The following is a 14,430-nucleotide window of genomic DNA, read 5'->3' on the forward strand; positions in this document are numbered from 1 at the left end:
GAAAGATAAAGTTATCTACAAGAATTTATTTGATGGTCGGTCTGCTCTTAGTAGAATAAGACCTAATTGAATAATTGAAGAGTTACTAAATCTCTTTGGATTCATTTGTGATCAATTTTGGAAAAGGATTTTTTTTTTCACATAGTTTGGAGGACAAAGTCATCTGTCATATGCTCTCAAAGTAATGTTTATTTTCTCTTTTCTAAAAAAAACTCACAAACTCTCTGTTTTGTGTCTATGCTCATGTTTGAATATTTCCTCCCTTAAAGTATTACATCTCAGATACTTGTAGTCTGAGTATAAATTAGTAGTATTTTTAGAAGTCATTTTTACAGGACCTATGAACATTTTGAACACATATACCCTTTGACCCAGAAATCCTAATTCTAGGCCTTTATTATACAGAAATACTGACAAAAAAATTTTCTCCATCATTATCTGTAAGAACACAGATATTAAAAATAATCTAAATGTACATGCTAGGGACATGTCAAATAAATTATGGTGCATCCATATTGTAGAATGTGGATACTGAAAAGGGAAAGGTATATCTCCATGTATCAACACTGAAGGATGTTCATCACATTCCAATGAAGGAGGGAAAAACCCACAAATTCTTTCATACAGAATGAGCTCATTGTTGAAAGAAGAAAAGGTATTTTGTATATATGTATTTGTGTACATATTTACATAGGCACTGAAAAATGTGTAGGAGAATACATAATAAGTAAAGGGATCAGGACAGAGTTCTTTCACTTTTTTGTCTTATATACTACTTTATTGTTTAATTTTTTCCCAATTAGTGCACATTTTGCTTGTATTCTAACACTTCCTTCTGGATTTTTTGTTTCTTATTAGAGTTTATTTTAGGTCCTGAGTGCTAATTGTTGTAAATCTTCATAAGTCCAAAAACAGCATTATTTTACCCTCATTCTACATCAAACTACTGATAATTTATTTGGTTATAAATAAAATTACAAATTCAAAGTAAATTTCCCCTCAGTATTCTAAAAATATTTCTCCATCATTTTCTTGCATATCACTGTTAATTACATATTCAGTGTTATTTGATTCTTTTTTTATTTTTTTTATTTTTGTCTTTCTACTCTGGTAGTTTTTAGAGTTTTCTCCTTATTGCTGATATTTTACTGTATGTTTCATTTTTTTTAATGTTTATTTATTTTTGAGGCAGAGAGAGACAGAGCATGAGTGGGAGAGGGGCAGAGAGAGAGGGAGACACAGAATCTGAAGCAGGCTCCAGCCTCTGAGCTGTCAGCACAGATCCCTAGGTGAGGCTTGAACTCATGAACCGTGAGATAATGACCTGAGCCGAAGTCGGACACTCAACCAACAGAGCCACCCAGGCGTCCCTGTATGTTTCTAATCATGTCTCTTTATTTCATTTTTTGTATCATTCTGCTAGAATTTAGTGAACTATCTTAATCTGAAGTATGTTATTTTTCACTTCTAGAAAACTTAAGTATCACATTTCCTCTGTTCTGGGGAAATCTCATGGAAATTCTATTAACCAGGACCTATTAACCAAGTTAATTCTATTAACTTGAGATATGTTAATAGAACTCAGGGAAGTCCATGAATTTGGATGAAAAGACAATTTCATTTTTATTTTCACTAACTTCTAACTGAAATACAATATCTTCCATCATTTGAAAGGAGGCAAGAAACCACAGTGCTTATGACATTATCACCAGTAGAAATCACAGATATTTTCATATTATATTATAACTGTAGCAGATAGGTCAAAAATCATAGTAAGCTATCAGATCTTGTTATTTGATTTGTTAATGTTAATATATCACAAAATTTTTACTATTATGAAATTGCACTTAAATATAATTAATATCTTTTATAATCCTATATATTTTATTTTATACATTTAAAGGTAATGTTCTAGGAAGGTGTTATGGTCTGAATGTTTATGTCTCCCCAAATTCATATGTTAAAAGTCTAATGCCTGGAGCACCTGGGTGGCTCAGTTGGTTAAGCATCTGATTTTGGCTTAGGTCATGATCTCCTGCTTCGTGGGTTTGAGCCCCACGTCAGGCTCTGTGCTGACAGCTCAGAGCCTGCTGGAGCCTGGTTCGGATTCTTTGTCTCCCTCACTATCCCTCCCCCATGCTCACTTGCTCTCTCGCGCGCTCTCTCTCCTCTCTCTCTCTCTCTCTCAAAATAAACATTAAAAAGGGGCGCCTGGTGGCTCAGTCGGTTGAGCGTCCAACTTCAGCTCGGGTCACAATCTCGCAGTCTGTGAGTTCGAGCCCCGCGTCGGGCTCTGTGCTGACAGCTCAGAGCCCGGAGCCTGTTTCAGATTCTGTGTCTCCCTCTCTCTGACCCTCCCCCATTCATGCTCTGTCTCTCTCTGTCTCAAAAATAAATAAACGTTAAAAAATTAAAAAAAAAAAATTTAAGTCTAATGCCCAATGTAATGGTATTAGCAGATGGGGGGTCTTTGGGAAGAGCTTAGGTTATGAGAGTGGAGCCCTCATGAATGAGATTAGTGACCTTATAAAAGAGACCCCAGAGAGGTCTCTTACCCGTTCCACAAGATGAGGATACACTACCCGCTAGGAATACCCTCACGAGAACCATGCGGGCACCTAGATCTTGGATTTCCAAACCTCCAGAGCTATGAGAAACAAACTTCAGTTATAAGCTACCCAGTGGGTGGTATTTTGTTAGAGCAGCCCAATTAGACCTAAGACAGAAGGGATCCACAGTATTCACTAATCTGCTGAAGAGATCCATGGCACAAAACATTTTTAAAACACCTGCATGAGATTGATGATAAGATCTCTGTAACTTCAATGCCTTCCAGTATCAGCCTCTTATCTCTTCATCTCTCTGGTTAGATTAGAACTATAAGGCCTCCAGTTAGGCGGCCCAGGACCAAGAGTAGTAACTCTGAGATAGCAGGAGCCTCAGCTCCCTGCTCTGGTTTCTCATATGATCACAGCTTCTGATCCAAAAAAAAAAAAGTCCCTTCCCCATTTTTGAATATTTACTAATCTATTCTTTTTGAGTCCTACAATTTTGATGAGGGAGGGAGAAATGATAAGTATGTACTCCATCTACCATCTAAAAGCTGGGACGCAGGTATTAATTTGCACTTAAAAAAAGAAGGAGAAGAGGGAATGCTACATTCTTTACCCTTCTATTAATTTTTTTCTTTTTTTACAGTATATAATATCATTAGAATAAGCTCTTACATAGCTAGTTTACAAGTGAGAAAATGGAGGGTGGTACAGGGTAATCACTGATTCGAGGTCATGTAACTAGTTAATAACAGGGCTGGAACTAGAACCCAGGTCTGGCTTCTTCTCCTCTACAGCTTGTTTTTTCTGAGTTACCTTAGGACTTACCTCCTTCCTTTCCAGAAGCTAATGGTGCTGATGTTATAAAACACTGTCTAAAAAAATCACTGTGTTATTTATTTGCTATTGTATGCATGGTTCTCTCTGCCTAAGATACTTTCAGTCATTTAGTCAACAAATATTTGAGAACATTTGATGTGTGCCACGTGCTGAGCTGGGTGCCAGGCATACAACAGTGAACAAGGCCCAGTCCTTCCCCCACATGATGCTAACAGCCAGTCTAGTAGGAAGACTAGGTATCAAACAAATACTGAATTCTGCTCCCCCTCTTATGGTGACTCTCTACTCACCTTTCAAGATCAGACCCAATGCACCTTGTCTGGGAAGTTTTCTAGATAGAGTTAGTCGCTCTCATCAGTGCCTCCACAACACATACTTTGCACCTGTTATTAACTGAGAACAGACTTTTTATTTTAATATTTTAACACAGTTTTCTGCCAACCCATGCACCTCTATCCCTTACCTGGGTGGTAAGGAACTCAAGGGCAGCTTTGCTTTTTCCTCTTGATAGCAACTTCATTTATAGCAACATTCATTCATTTCATTCATAGCACAGCCCCTGGCACTTAGTAGGCAGTAAATGTTTGAATGAATGGAACTGAAGTTGAGAAAAAAGAATAGAAGTTCTCTAGGACTCCTTTTCTGCATACTGTATATATGTATTACAGTGCATTTTAAAATTAAAAATGGCATTCTCCATTGATGATTTTTAAGTTTATGATTGGCAAAAAATCCATTTTTATTGTTTGGGCTGGTCGCCAATAAAAATAGAAATAGTTGTGAGCACTTGCCAGCTGTTGTGAATTATAGAATCCTAAAGTCTATTCAGAAATGTGTGGAGAAAATCCACCTTTTGCTTCAATTTATCTGAGTTGACAATCTCCACAACCTAAACCCACTAAAGTCCACACCTCCAAATTCATTTAATTCTGCATGACCTATGACTACAGAAATCGACTCCCTAAAGAATCTCAATTTCACAATTTGGCTAACTGTAATTCTTTTACCTTTATAAAATTCTTTTTGAATGACTGTTGACAAGGTATCTAAGGTTCAAGGAAAATAAATCAAAATTCATTCCATATTTATGTGGCAGGGAAAAGGCTGTGTCCCCTTCACTTTAGAGCTTGGACTCCCCAGTGAATGAGACCCTTGGAAAGAAAGAGACCTCTGGAGGTAGACAGCCATGTAGCACTTGTAACTAGAGCCTTGACAGAAATGTGCCTGAGATTTTCAAAGGTGGGGGTGGGCAGAGTAGCTTGAACATTGTAATTTCATATCTTCAAGTAGTTTTTCAAGAAGTGGAAATTTTCATCCATCGTGAATCAGATTCACCCTTGGTTTGGGGGAAATGATCTAAAGGGACAAGGTTAAATGAACAAGGCCTTTTTCTGGAATGGAAGTTTGACAGCTGTGGCTCCAGAGATCGAAACTGTTCTGCATAATAATATTAAAAATTGCCTTTAGTGTGGGCAGAGCTGCATCCCTGTGGTTTATGACACCTTTGGAGGAATATTTCCTTTCAGGTGTTGGTGTAGACACCCCCAGCCTATACAGCGTTATTTATTTTAGTTGAATGTTTGTACTTCCCGTTAAAAGCGTCTCACAGGAGACTGAAAGTAAAGATGTTAGGGACTACCAGGAAGCTATAGTTCTGGTTTTTCACCTCATGTGGATAAAATTTCATAAAAAGAAATGAGACTGGGTGAGGCTTAGCACAAAAATACTGGCCTATCACACGTGGTAATATTCAAACACAGACCTGGGAAATGTAGTCCACTGGGTATTTTGCTTTTATGTGATGATCTCACAGAGGACATAGGAATGGACCTGACTCCATGAGTGGGGGAGGGCTGGGGTTTCCTCAGAGGATGTGGATGGGGAGGCAGACTGAGACCACAGAGAACACAGGGAGAAAAGTGCTCTCCTCCTGGGCTTCTGGATATTGGGGCCCGGACTTGCAGGAGGGCAAATTCACTGGAAGTTGCCCCCAAAGGAAAAAGAAATGCAGACCCTCCCAGATAGTCTAAGCCTGGGAACTAGGCTGGAAGGCACCTCCACAGCCCTAAGACAACCTATGCATTGGCTTGTGGACAAAAAGCATTCAGAATTCATAGCCATCTGTAAGTTTGGCAGTTTTATAATTCCTTCCTCTCATCCTTAAACATTCTGTAAAATTTTGCTAAATGTCATGATGTGGGAAATTAAAGGTCTTTGTTTACCTTTGGGAACATTTAGGGAAGGGAAGCAAAGCCTTTTCTTGAGGCCAGCATAGCTGTGGTGGCTTCAGTCGTGGAGTGATAGAAGTCAGAAGCGGCAGTGGGGATCTGTGATGAACAATCTGGGACCACAGAGGTGGCTGGGACAGTATGAATTTGTGGGATGCGTGAACAGCTGGGAAGTGCAAAGACCTACTTGTGGAGGGGAGTCTCATAAAAGATGAAACTTCCTGTCATCAGATAAGATGAAAGTTTGAGCCACAGTAATTTGAACATCACAAGGTAAACCTGACCTCATTTTTAATCACAGTCTGGTGAGGTCTGTGAGACTGGGTACATGCATCTGGAATGCACTATAAAATGCAGTCTTTGTATCTTAGTAACCTGTTTAACATAAGGTTTGCAGACTACAAAAGCAGGCCTGAAATGGGTTCCCAACCAAATCTGTGGAAATCATATTGATCACATTCTGTTTATGCATTTGTTGGTAGTCATGTACTGGATGCCAGCATGTGCCAAGCAGTACGGTAGCAACCAAAGCAAATCCATTGGCATGGAGCTGGTATAAACTGCTCAATGTTGAAGGGAGAATGAAGATCACATAACCAACTCTTTCAATTAAAGGAAGAATGACTTGAGCCCCCTAGTGCTAGATTAGTGTGGAATCTGGTATCCCTTTATTAGGGTCCCTTTCCCTTCTTCTAGATCTTCTGAGAACCCTGGAAGGTATACACTGACCATTTAGGAGGTCAGTGAGGTCAGTGAGGTCAGTGTGTATATATACACACACAGATATATATATATGTATAAATGTACACAGATACGTAAATATGCATATATATATACACACATACATATTTGTATATATTTGCACATACACACTATTTACATCTATACTTATTTCTTTATTTATTTTTATATTGAAAACCATGAAAGCCTCCAATGACAATCTTACACTGTAAGATTCATTCTAGTTTCCTCCTCTTCCATATTTGTAACTGTCCAATAGTAAGAGAATTCCCATCAATAAATTTACTTATTTACTTACTTACTAATTTTTTCTTACCCTGGTCCCCAACACCTATATGGTTCCCTCCTCATGCTTCTGGGGCTCTGACACTTCATCCAAACAGGAAGATGCTGCACTGAGACACAACCTCTCATCTTGCCTGGACACCCCATGGGGATACCCTCCTGACTCTGTTAGGCTCTGATGCTCCTTCCCAGGCCCCCACTGCATCATCCTCTGTGAATGCCCTTCTCATTCTGCTGAGGCTCTGACATCCATACCATCCAGGTAACTGGATCTGACATCACCCTCCCACCCAGGTACACTATTCATCCAGCTTAGGTTTTATCACCCCACCCTGGGTCTCCATCTCCCCACCACCATATGAATGTCTACCTTGTTCAGGTCCAGTTAATGGCACTGGACTGAATTGTTTAGGAAGGAAAACAATGGAAAGAGGAGAGGGAAGAGGCAGAGAAAGAAAGAATCATCTGGGAGATCTGAATTAAGAATAGCTCTGGTGGAACATCAGTACCTGTGTTTTTAAATGCTCCCTCAGGAGATTCTAATAATAGCCATGTTTGGGGTCCACTAGATTTACAACTCTTATACTAGGAAGCCATATACTTATACTAGGAAGCTTATGCTGCAGAAACCAACCATTTTAACTAAATATTTACTAAATAATTTTATTATTTACTTAGTAAATTATTTACTTAGTAAATCTGTCCATGAGACAGATACATAGAAACATAGAAACATAGATACATAGAAAATAAGACACTATCCCTGCTCTGAGGAGCTAACAATCCAGAAGAGGAGACAGAGACTGAGAAAAGGAACTAGCATACATGGAGTAACTCGTGGAAATGGGGAAATGTGTAAATGCTATGAGGGCAAAGTGGAAATTAGTCATTCTACCTGGGGAGTTGGAGAAAGCTAATAGTTGAGTGGGTTGTAAAGGATAAATAGGGGCACCTGGGTGGCTCAGTCTGTTATGTGTCTGACTCTTGATTGTGGCTCAGGTCATGATCCTGGGGTCATAGGATTCTCTCTCTCTCTCTCTCTCTCTCTCTCTCTCTCTCCCTCTCCCTCTCCCTCTCCCTCTCCCTCTCCCTCTCCCTCTCCCTCTCCCTCTCCCTCTCTGTCTCTCCCTTTCCCTCTCCTTCTCCCTCTCTCTCTCAAAAATAAATCATAAAGTTTTTTTAAAAAAAAGAAGTTTACCATGAGAAGAGGAAGAGGGAACTTGTAGCAGAAGGACCTGTTTATTTAAGGTAAGAACAGGTAAAAGCTGGGATCTTTATTAAACCAGAACCTGCCACAAACAGTATCATTTGAATTGGGATGTGAGTTAGTTGTTCAGATCAGTCAACACAGCATTACATGTTGGTCCGTTGAAACAGCCAGTCTCTTGAGGGCAATATCTAGGAAGAGGGCATAATCCTACATCAGCCAGCTTGTTAGGAAAATCAATAAATGCTAATATTGAAAATTTTAAATATTCTAGAGACTATCCAGTGTAGAAAATGACAATGCCTGCCTGCATCTCCATCTCCCAGACATAACCACAGCAATAATTTGGTATATCTTCTTCAGAATGTTTTCTATGCACAGACTACCAATTATGTGTGTGTATGTTTACATCTTTCCCCAAAATAGAACTTAGGATATTTACCACTTAAACTTGCTATTTTTAATTTAACATTTCTTGGGTAGCCTTCTATATCACTATAAAGAATCTTACTTAGTTGTTTTTAAAAACATATTTTTACTTTATTGTAATCATTTTTCTTTATGTTTATTTACACACTACACAAATAGAATGTCAATGTAAAAAGGTGACATATGTAAATCAGTGGTGTGCTCTTACCTATTTACACTTCCTTTCTCAGAGGTAACCGTTGTGTGTTGGCATATGTCCTACTTGTTCTTTATTCATTTACACACACACACACACACACACACTCACACACATGTGTGTTTGGCGGGGGTGGGTCTTCTTTCTCATAAATGGGATCATGGACAATGTTGTATCTCAAGAATTATCAAATTTCAAAGGCTGAAAGAACACACAAGAAGGACTGCTACCTGTCCATTACTCCTGACCTTTTTCCTCAGTGCCCTCCAATCTCACTTGTATCATAGCCACTGCAAACATATCGTAGGCAATGGGAGCCGAGCCACATTAAAGAAAGAGGTGCATAAGTAAGATCCCTTTGGGACAGCTGACCCCTGGCACTCTTCTCTTGTGACTTTAGCGTTACAAAACCAAACTGAGAAGAAACAGATGGAAGAGAGAAGAGAGTAAGGGAAACACGATGAGCCCACTGGGCCCCTAAGTCTCTGGGGCTTGAGGTTTAGATATAGTTCTCACTAGGGCTCTAGACTGCTTTGCCTCTTGTAGCCAGAGGGACGGAGTTTGAAGCATGTAAGATCTTGGAAAATGTGCAACTGAGCAAGGTCTAATCATCAGTGATTGGAAGAGAAATGTACAATAAGAGCCAACTGGGATTTAACTCAAAGGCGTTTTGAAAGCTTGCTTCAGTGAGTTAGAATTGCAGCCTTTTGCCCTAAATTTCTCCACAAATATTCTATAGGCATTTTTTAAGCCCCAGAGCCCTTAACTAATGTTATTTAAGGCAATTTTATGTATCTAATTGTACAGATTCTTTTCTAACTTTTGAGCAAGAAATGATCCTTAAATCCCCTTGTGTCTACTGATATTTCAAGGTAAGAGAATGCTCTGGAATACTTCCCATTTTCCAAATGTAATATTTTCCAAAATAAATGTTGGAGTAACTGCATGGTTAATACCATGTGAATATTTTAATTCACACAATAATATTCTGGAGTTTATGGAAGCTTGGCCTTTTTCCAGGAGGTTTGAAAGTCCAAAAGTGGGCTGTTTCTTCTCAGTGGGAGAAAAGGTGGAGGATGTGAATCACGATTGGTAAATTGGAGAGGAGGTCACAGGCTGAATGGCGCTAAGTAGGGGAAAGTGCAGTGCAATCTTCCATGGGAGGAAAGCCAGTTGCACAAAGGGGAAGGACTGGTTACCATTAAAGGCTTCAAAATTAGGGCCTTGGAGGAGAATTGAATGGGAAAGTTAACAACCCCTTGTTTCTCTTCCTCTTCTAGAGGATGGAGCTGTTGTAATGAGATCCAGGTGCCACCCTGGGATATCAGACATCCCTATCTTTGTCTGTTTAGAAGCTCCCCAAACCTTCAATACTATAGCTCATATGCCCCCTCTTCCAAGGAGCCTGCCCTGATGGCCAGATTGCAGTCATCAGATGACATGACACTGTCAAGATGATCTGTTTCTTCGTCCTTTCCCCCCATGGTCTGTAAGATTCTTGAGACCAGGATGTAAAAGTCATGCAATAATTACATACTGAATGTTGACTGAATGAGCCTCTCTGACTGGAAATAATCCCACCTCCTCTAGGCTCTCTTGGTGCTTTATACCTCACTCACGTAATTTTTTTTTTTAATTTTTTTTTCAACGTTTTTAATTTATTTTTGGGACAGAGAGAGACAGAGCATGAACGGGGGAGGGGCAGAGAGAGAGGGAGACACAGAATCGGAAACAGGCTCCAGGCTCCGAGCTATCAGCCCAGAGCCTGACGCGGGGCTCGAACTCACGGACCGCGAGATCGTGACCTGGCTGAAGTCGGACGCTTAACCGACTGCGCCACCCAGGCGCCCCTCACTCACGTAATTTTTTACACATTCTACCTTGCATTCTCATTTCTGTACATTTTAACTCCACTATTAGAGTCAGAATTCTATCTCAAGAAAAAAGAGATAATGCATATAAAGTATTTGTGCCACATCCGCTGAATAAATGGTAGCTATTATTTTTTGTGTAATGAAGGTGCCTGAAGGAGCAGAAAATATCTTATTTTTTAAAAACAAGCTTCAGGAGCACCTGGGTGGCTCAGTCGGTGGGGCATCCGACTTCGGCTCAGGTCATGATCTCACAGTCCGTCGGTTCCAGCCCCACAAAGGATTCTGTGCTATCAGTTCAGAGCCTGGAGCCTGCTTCGGATTCTTTGTCTCCCTCTCTCTCTGCCCCTCCCCCATTCACGCTCTGTCTCTGTCTCTCAAAAAATGAATAAATGTTAAAAACATTTTAAAAAGATAAAATAAAAACAAGCTTCAGAAAATCACTTTGAAAAGATCTTTGTTTTGCAAGAGTCACTTGTTTTGCAAGAGTCACTTCTTTTTTTCTTTTAATGTTTATTTTTGAGACAGAGAGAGACAGACAGAGCTTGAGCAGGGGAGGGGCAGAGCAAGGGACACACGGAATCTGAAGCAGGCTCCAGGTTCCTAGCTGTCAGCACAGAGCCCTATGCGGGCTCGAACTCACAAACCATGAGCTCATGACCTGAGCTGAACTCACAAACCATGAGTTCATGACCTGAGCTGAAGTCAGTTGCTTAACCAACAGAGCCACCCAGGCACCCCACAAGAGTCACTTCTTAGTTTTGCAATGACAAGAGACCTACTGCCTTGGAAGAAGGAATAATAGGTTGTCTTAGTCTTGAAATATCTGTTCTTTCTCATTCCTCTTGAATAGAAAGCTGGGATTAGGGTTAGGTAGGAAAGTTGGTGCTGAGTTGCACAACACCAGGGGGCACCATTCATAGTGTAATCTGGTTGGGGTTTGTTTGTTTGTTTGTTTGTTTTGAGAGAAAGAGAGTGTATGCACTTGAGCAAGGGAGGGGCAGAGAGAGAGTGAGAGAGAAAAACCCAAGCAGGCTCTGCACTGACAGGCTCTGTGCTGGGTTTGATCCCACGAACTTTGAGATCATGACCTGAGCCAAAATCAAGAGTCGGACGCTCAATTGACTGAGACACCCAGGTGCCCCCATATTGTAATCTGTTGTGATGAAAGTAAATATTCTTTGGAGATGTGCTTCAAGGGATATCCTTCCTTCTGAATAATATAAATGGTCAATATAAATGATGTACCTAGAATTGTACAAGAAGGCAGCCCTAGGACAAAGTGAAGAGAAGAGAAGAAAGGGTCTCTGACCCTTTCTCTTTGAGTTTCACATTAGCTCACCAGCTTTCTCAACCTGGCTTCTGGAAGAGGGTTATGACCCTTTGGATCATGGAAATGTTTTGAATTCTTGAATAATTCAGGGGAGAGTAATATTGGACTTTTCAATGGTAAAGTATCTTCCTCTTTATTATCATCAGCTAGCTTTATACACTCAGAACATCTGCCACATAGGTGGCATATAATGGGCAATCCATGAAACCCAGAGATCTCTGGAAGTCTAATTTCTCAATAAAATTGAGAATTCAGGTCTTTCTAGATTGAATCTGGAGAACCCAGAGTCCGAGTGTGAAACAGTCTCCAAGGCCACCTTGAGAATGGACTTGAATCCCCACAGGAACACTAATCAAAATACCTTTCTGGGCAGGGGCACTTGGGCATCTGACTCTTGATTTTGGCTCAGGTCACAATCTCATGGTTTGTGGGTTCAAGCCCCACATCGAGCTCTGTGCTGACACTGTAGAGCCTTCTTGGGATTCTCTCTCTCTCCCTCTCTCTGCCTGCCCCTGATCATTCTCTCTCTCTCTCTCTCTCTCTCTCTCTCTCTCTCTCTCTCTGTCTCTCTCAAAGTAAAATAAATAAACATGAAAAAAAATTTAAATACCTTCTGGGCCACCTTCAGCTTAGGTCAGAAACACTGAGGTGAATCTGGAACTCTCTTCCTCACTGTATTTTACCTGTTGCTTTTTCTAAGGGTCCAAGAAGTTGAGGCTGATGTCTTACTTCCACTTTAAGTTCATTGCTCAACACATATTAATAACTAACCAGTTTGCTGCCTGAGTGCAAAGGTTTGATACTGAAAGAACTAGAGTAGCTCAGGGGCGCCTGGGTGGCGCAGTCGGTTAAGCGTCCGACTTCAGCCAGGTCACGATCTCGCGGTCCGTGAGTTCGAGCCCCGCGTCAGGCTCTGGGCTGATGGCTCGGAGCCTGGAGCCTGTTTCCGATTCTGTGTCTCCCTCTCTCTGCCCCTCCCCCGTTCATGCTCTGTCTCTCTCTGTCCCAAAAATAAATAAAATAAAAAAAAAAAAAAAAAAAAAAAAAAGAACTAGAGTAGCTCATTATCAACTGATTCCAGACATGAGATCGGAGTAACAATTCAAAGAAACTAGTTCCTTGTGATTTTGTGTATGTGCATGACTTTTATGATTAAAAAACTAAATCTACCATTTCAGAAGAAACATTCCATTTATACCTTTATAACCAGACAAATAAAAATATCCCCTGGCTTCACCTTCTCTTCTGGCCCCAGTGTGGTAGTCAAGGTCTTAGGCTTTGAGTCCGTCAGCACTAGGCTTGAATCATGTTTTTACAACCTCTTACTTGGGTGATCTTCAGCAACTCTGCACTCCAAGCAGGCTCTGCACTGACTGGGTTTGATCCCACAAACTTTGAGATCATGACCTAAAAGTATGTTTCTGAGGTATAAAAAGGGATTATAATTAAACATAGTTCATAAAATGAAATGAGAATTTATAGGTCAGGCACTGTGCCTGACAGATAATAAATGTTATCTATCACTATTTATTATTATTCCCTTTATCACCTCTACTTCCTTCTTCTCCTTTTTTCATGTTCACATGAACCCACCGCAATCTGCTGCCCATGCTCCACACTCTGGATGTTGTTGTCAAGATCTTCAATAGCCTTCTCATTGCCAAGGCAATGAATACTTTGCATTGTTGCTTCTGCTTTCTCTGGAGTATCTGACATCACTGAACACTCTCTTCTTTTTGGAATTTTCTCCTCTCTTTGTTTCCAAGGCAATCCATTCTCCTGATTCTTCTGATGAATCTCGACATCTCCCAACTTTCTTAGCTGGCTTCTTCCTCTGTTGGTCAGCCCTTTCATGTTACCATTTGTAGATTCAATCCTCTACCTGTTTTTCCTTTTCACCTCATGCACTACTCCTTTGACTTCAGTTATGATCAATAATCTAATTACCCTTACTTACATTTATATTTGCAGTTCTATCTGAATCTCCAGACCTGCATGTTTGACATGTTTTTTTTTTCAAATTTATTTATTTACCTTGACAGAGAGGGAGAGAGGGCGAGCAAATGAGCATGAGCAGGGAGAGGCAGAGAGAGAGAATCCCAAGCAGACTGCACTGCCAGCACAGAGCCTGATGTGGGGCTGGAACCCACGAACCAGGAGATGATGACCTGAGCCGAAACCAAGAGTCAGATGCTCAACCGAATGAGCCACCCAGGCGCTCCTGCATTTTTGACATCTTACTTGATGTGTGGATTTGCCTTGGGAACCACAACCTAGTGTATATAAAGTCCTCTCTCACCCAAACCAGCTCCTTTTCCTATGGTTCTTTTCCTGTTAGTGGTATTACAATTCCCCAGTCATTCAAGCAAGCTGACTTTATCTATGCCTTCTTCTCTTCTCTCACCCCACCCTACCCCAATATCTGGCCATTCTATTCATTCTACCCTACGCAGCTCTCAATCTATCCTTTCTTCTCCATCCTCATTCCCACAACTTTGATTTAGACCATCATCACCTCCTGCCCAAATAGCGCAGGAGCATTCTCAATTTTAGCTGTCATTTTGTGTTTCTAAAATACAAATATAATCATGTCACTTACCTGCTAAAGTCCTTTGCAGATTTCACCCTCAAAACTGGACAGAGGAGAGTAAGGCTGCTGGACAAAAACAGTAAGAGTAATTCGCTTTTTAAAAACAAGAGCAGATTCAAGGTCATCTCTATGGCAACCTTGTACTCACTTGTATTCTA

The 14,430-nt window shown here is 40.5% G+C and overlaps 1 long non-coding RNA gene across 1 annotated transcript; it reads right to left on the reverse strand.

The window, feature by feature from the left end:
* Positions 1-7,866: 7,866 nt before the first annotated feature.
* On the reverse strand, positions 7,867-13,112 carry LOC131487173 (uncharacterized). Its single transcript, XR_009249646.1, has 2 exons — positions 12,920-13,112; positions 7,867-8,044 (listed from the first exon to the last, which is right to left on the reverse strand). It is a non-coding gene; the product is annotated as an uncharacterized LOC131487173 (long non-coding RNA).
* Positions 13,113-14,430: the final 1,318 nt, after the last annotated feature.

The sequence above is a fragment of the Neofelis nebulosa genome, chromosome 10 (genome assembly GCF_028018385.1).
Source record: "Neofelis nebulosa isolate mNeoNeb1 chromosome 10, mNeoNeb1.pri, whole genome shotgun sequence".
NCBI classification, from domain to species: domain Eukaryota; kingdom Metazoa; phylum Chordata; class Mammalia; order Carnivora; family Felidae; genus Neofelis; species Neofelis nebulosa.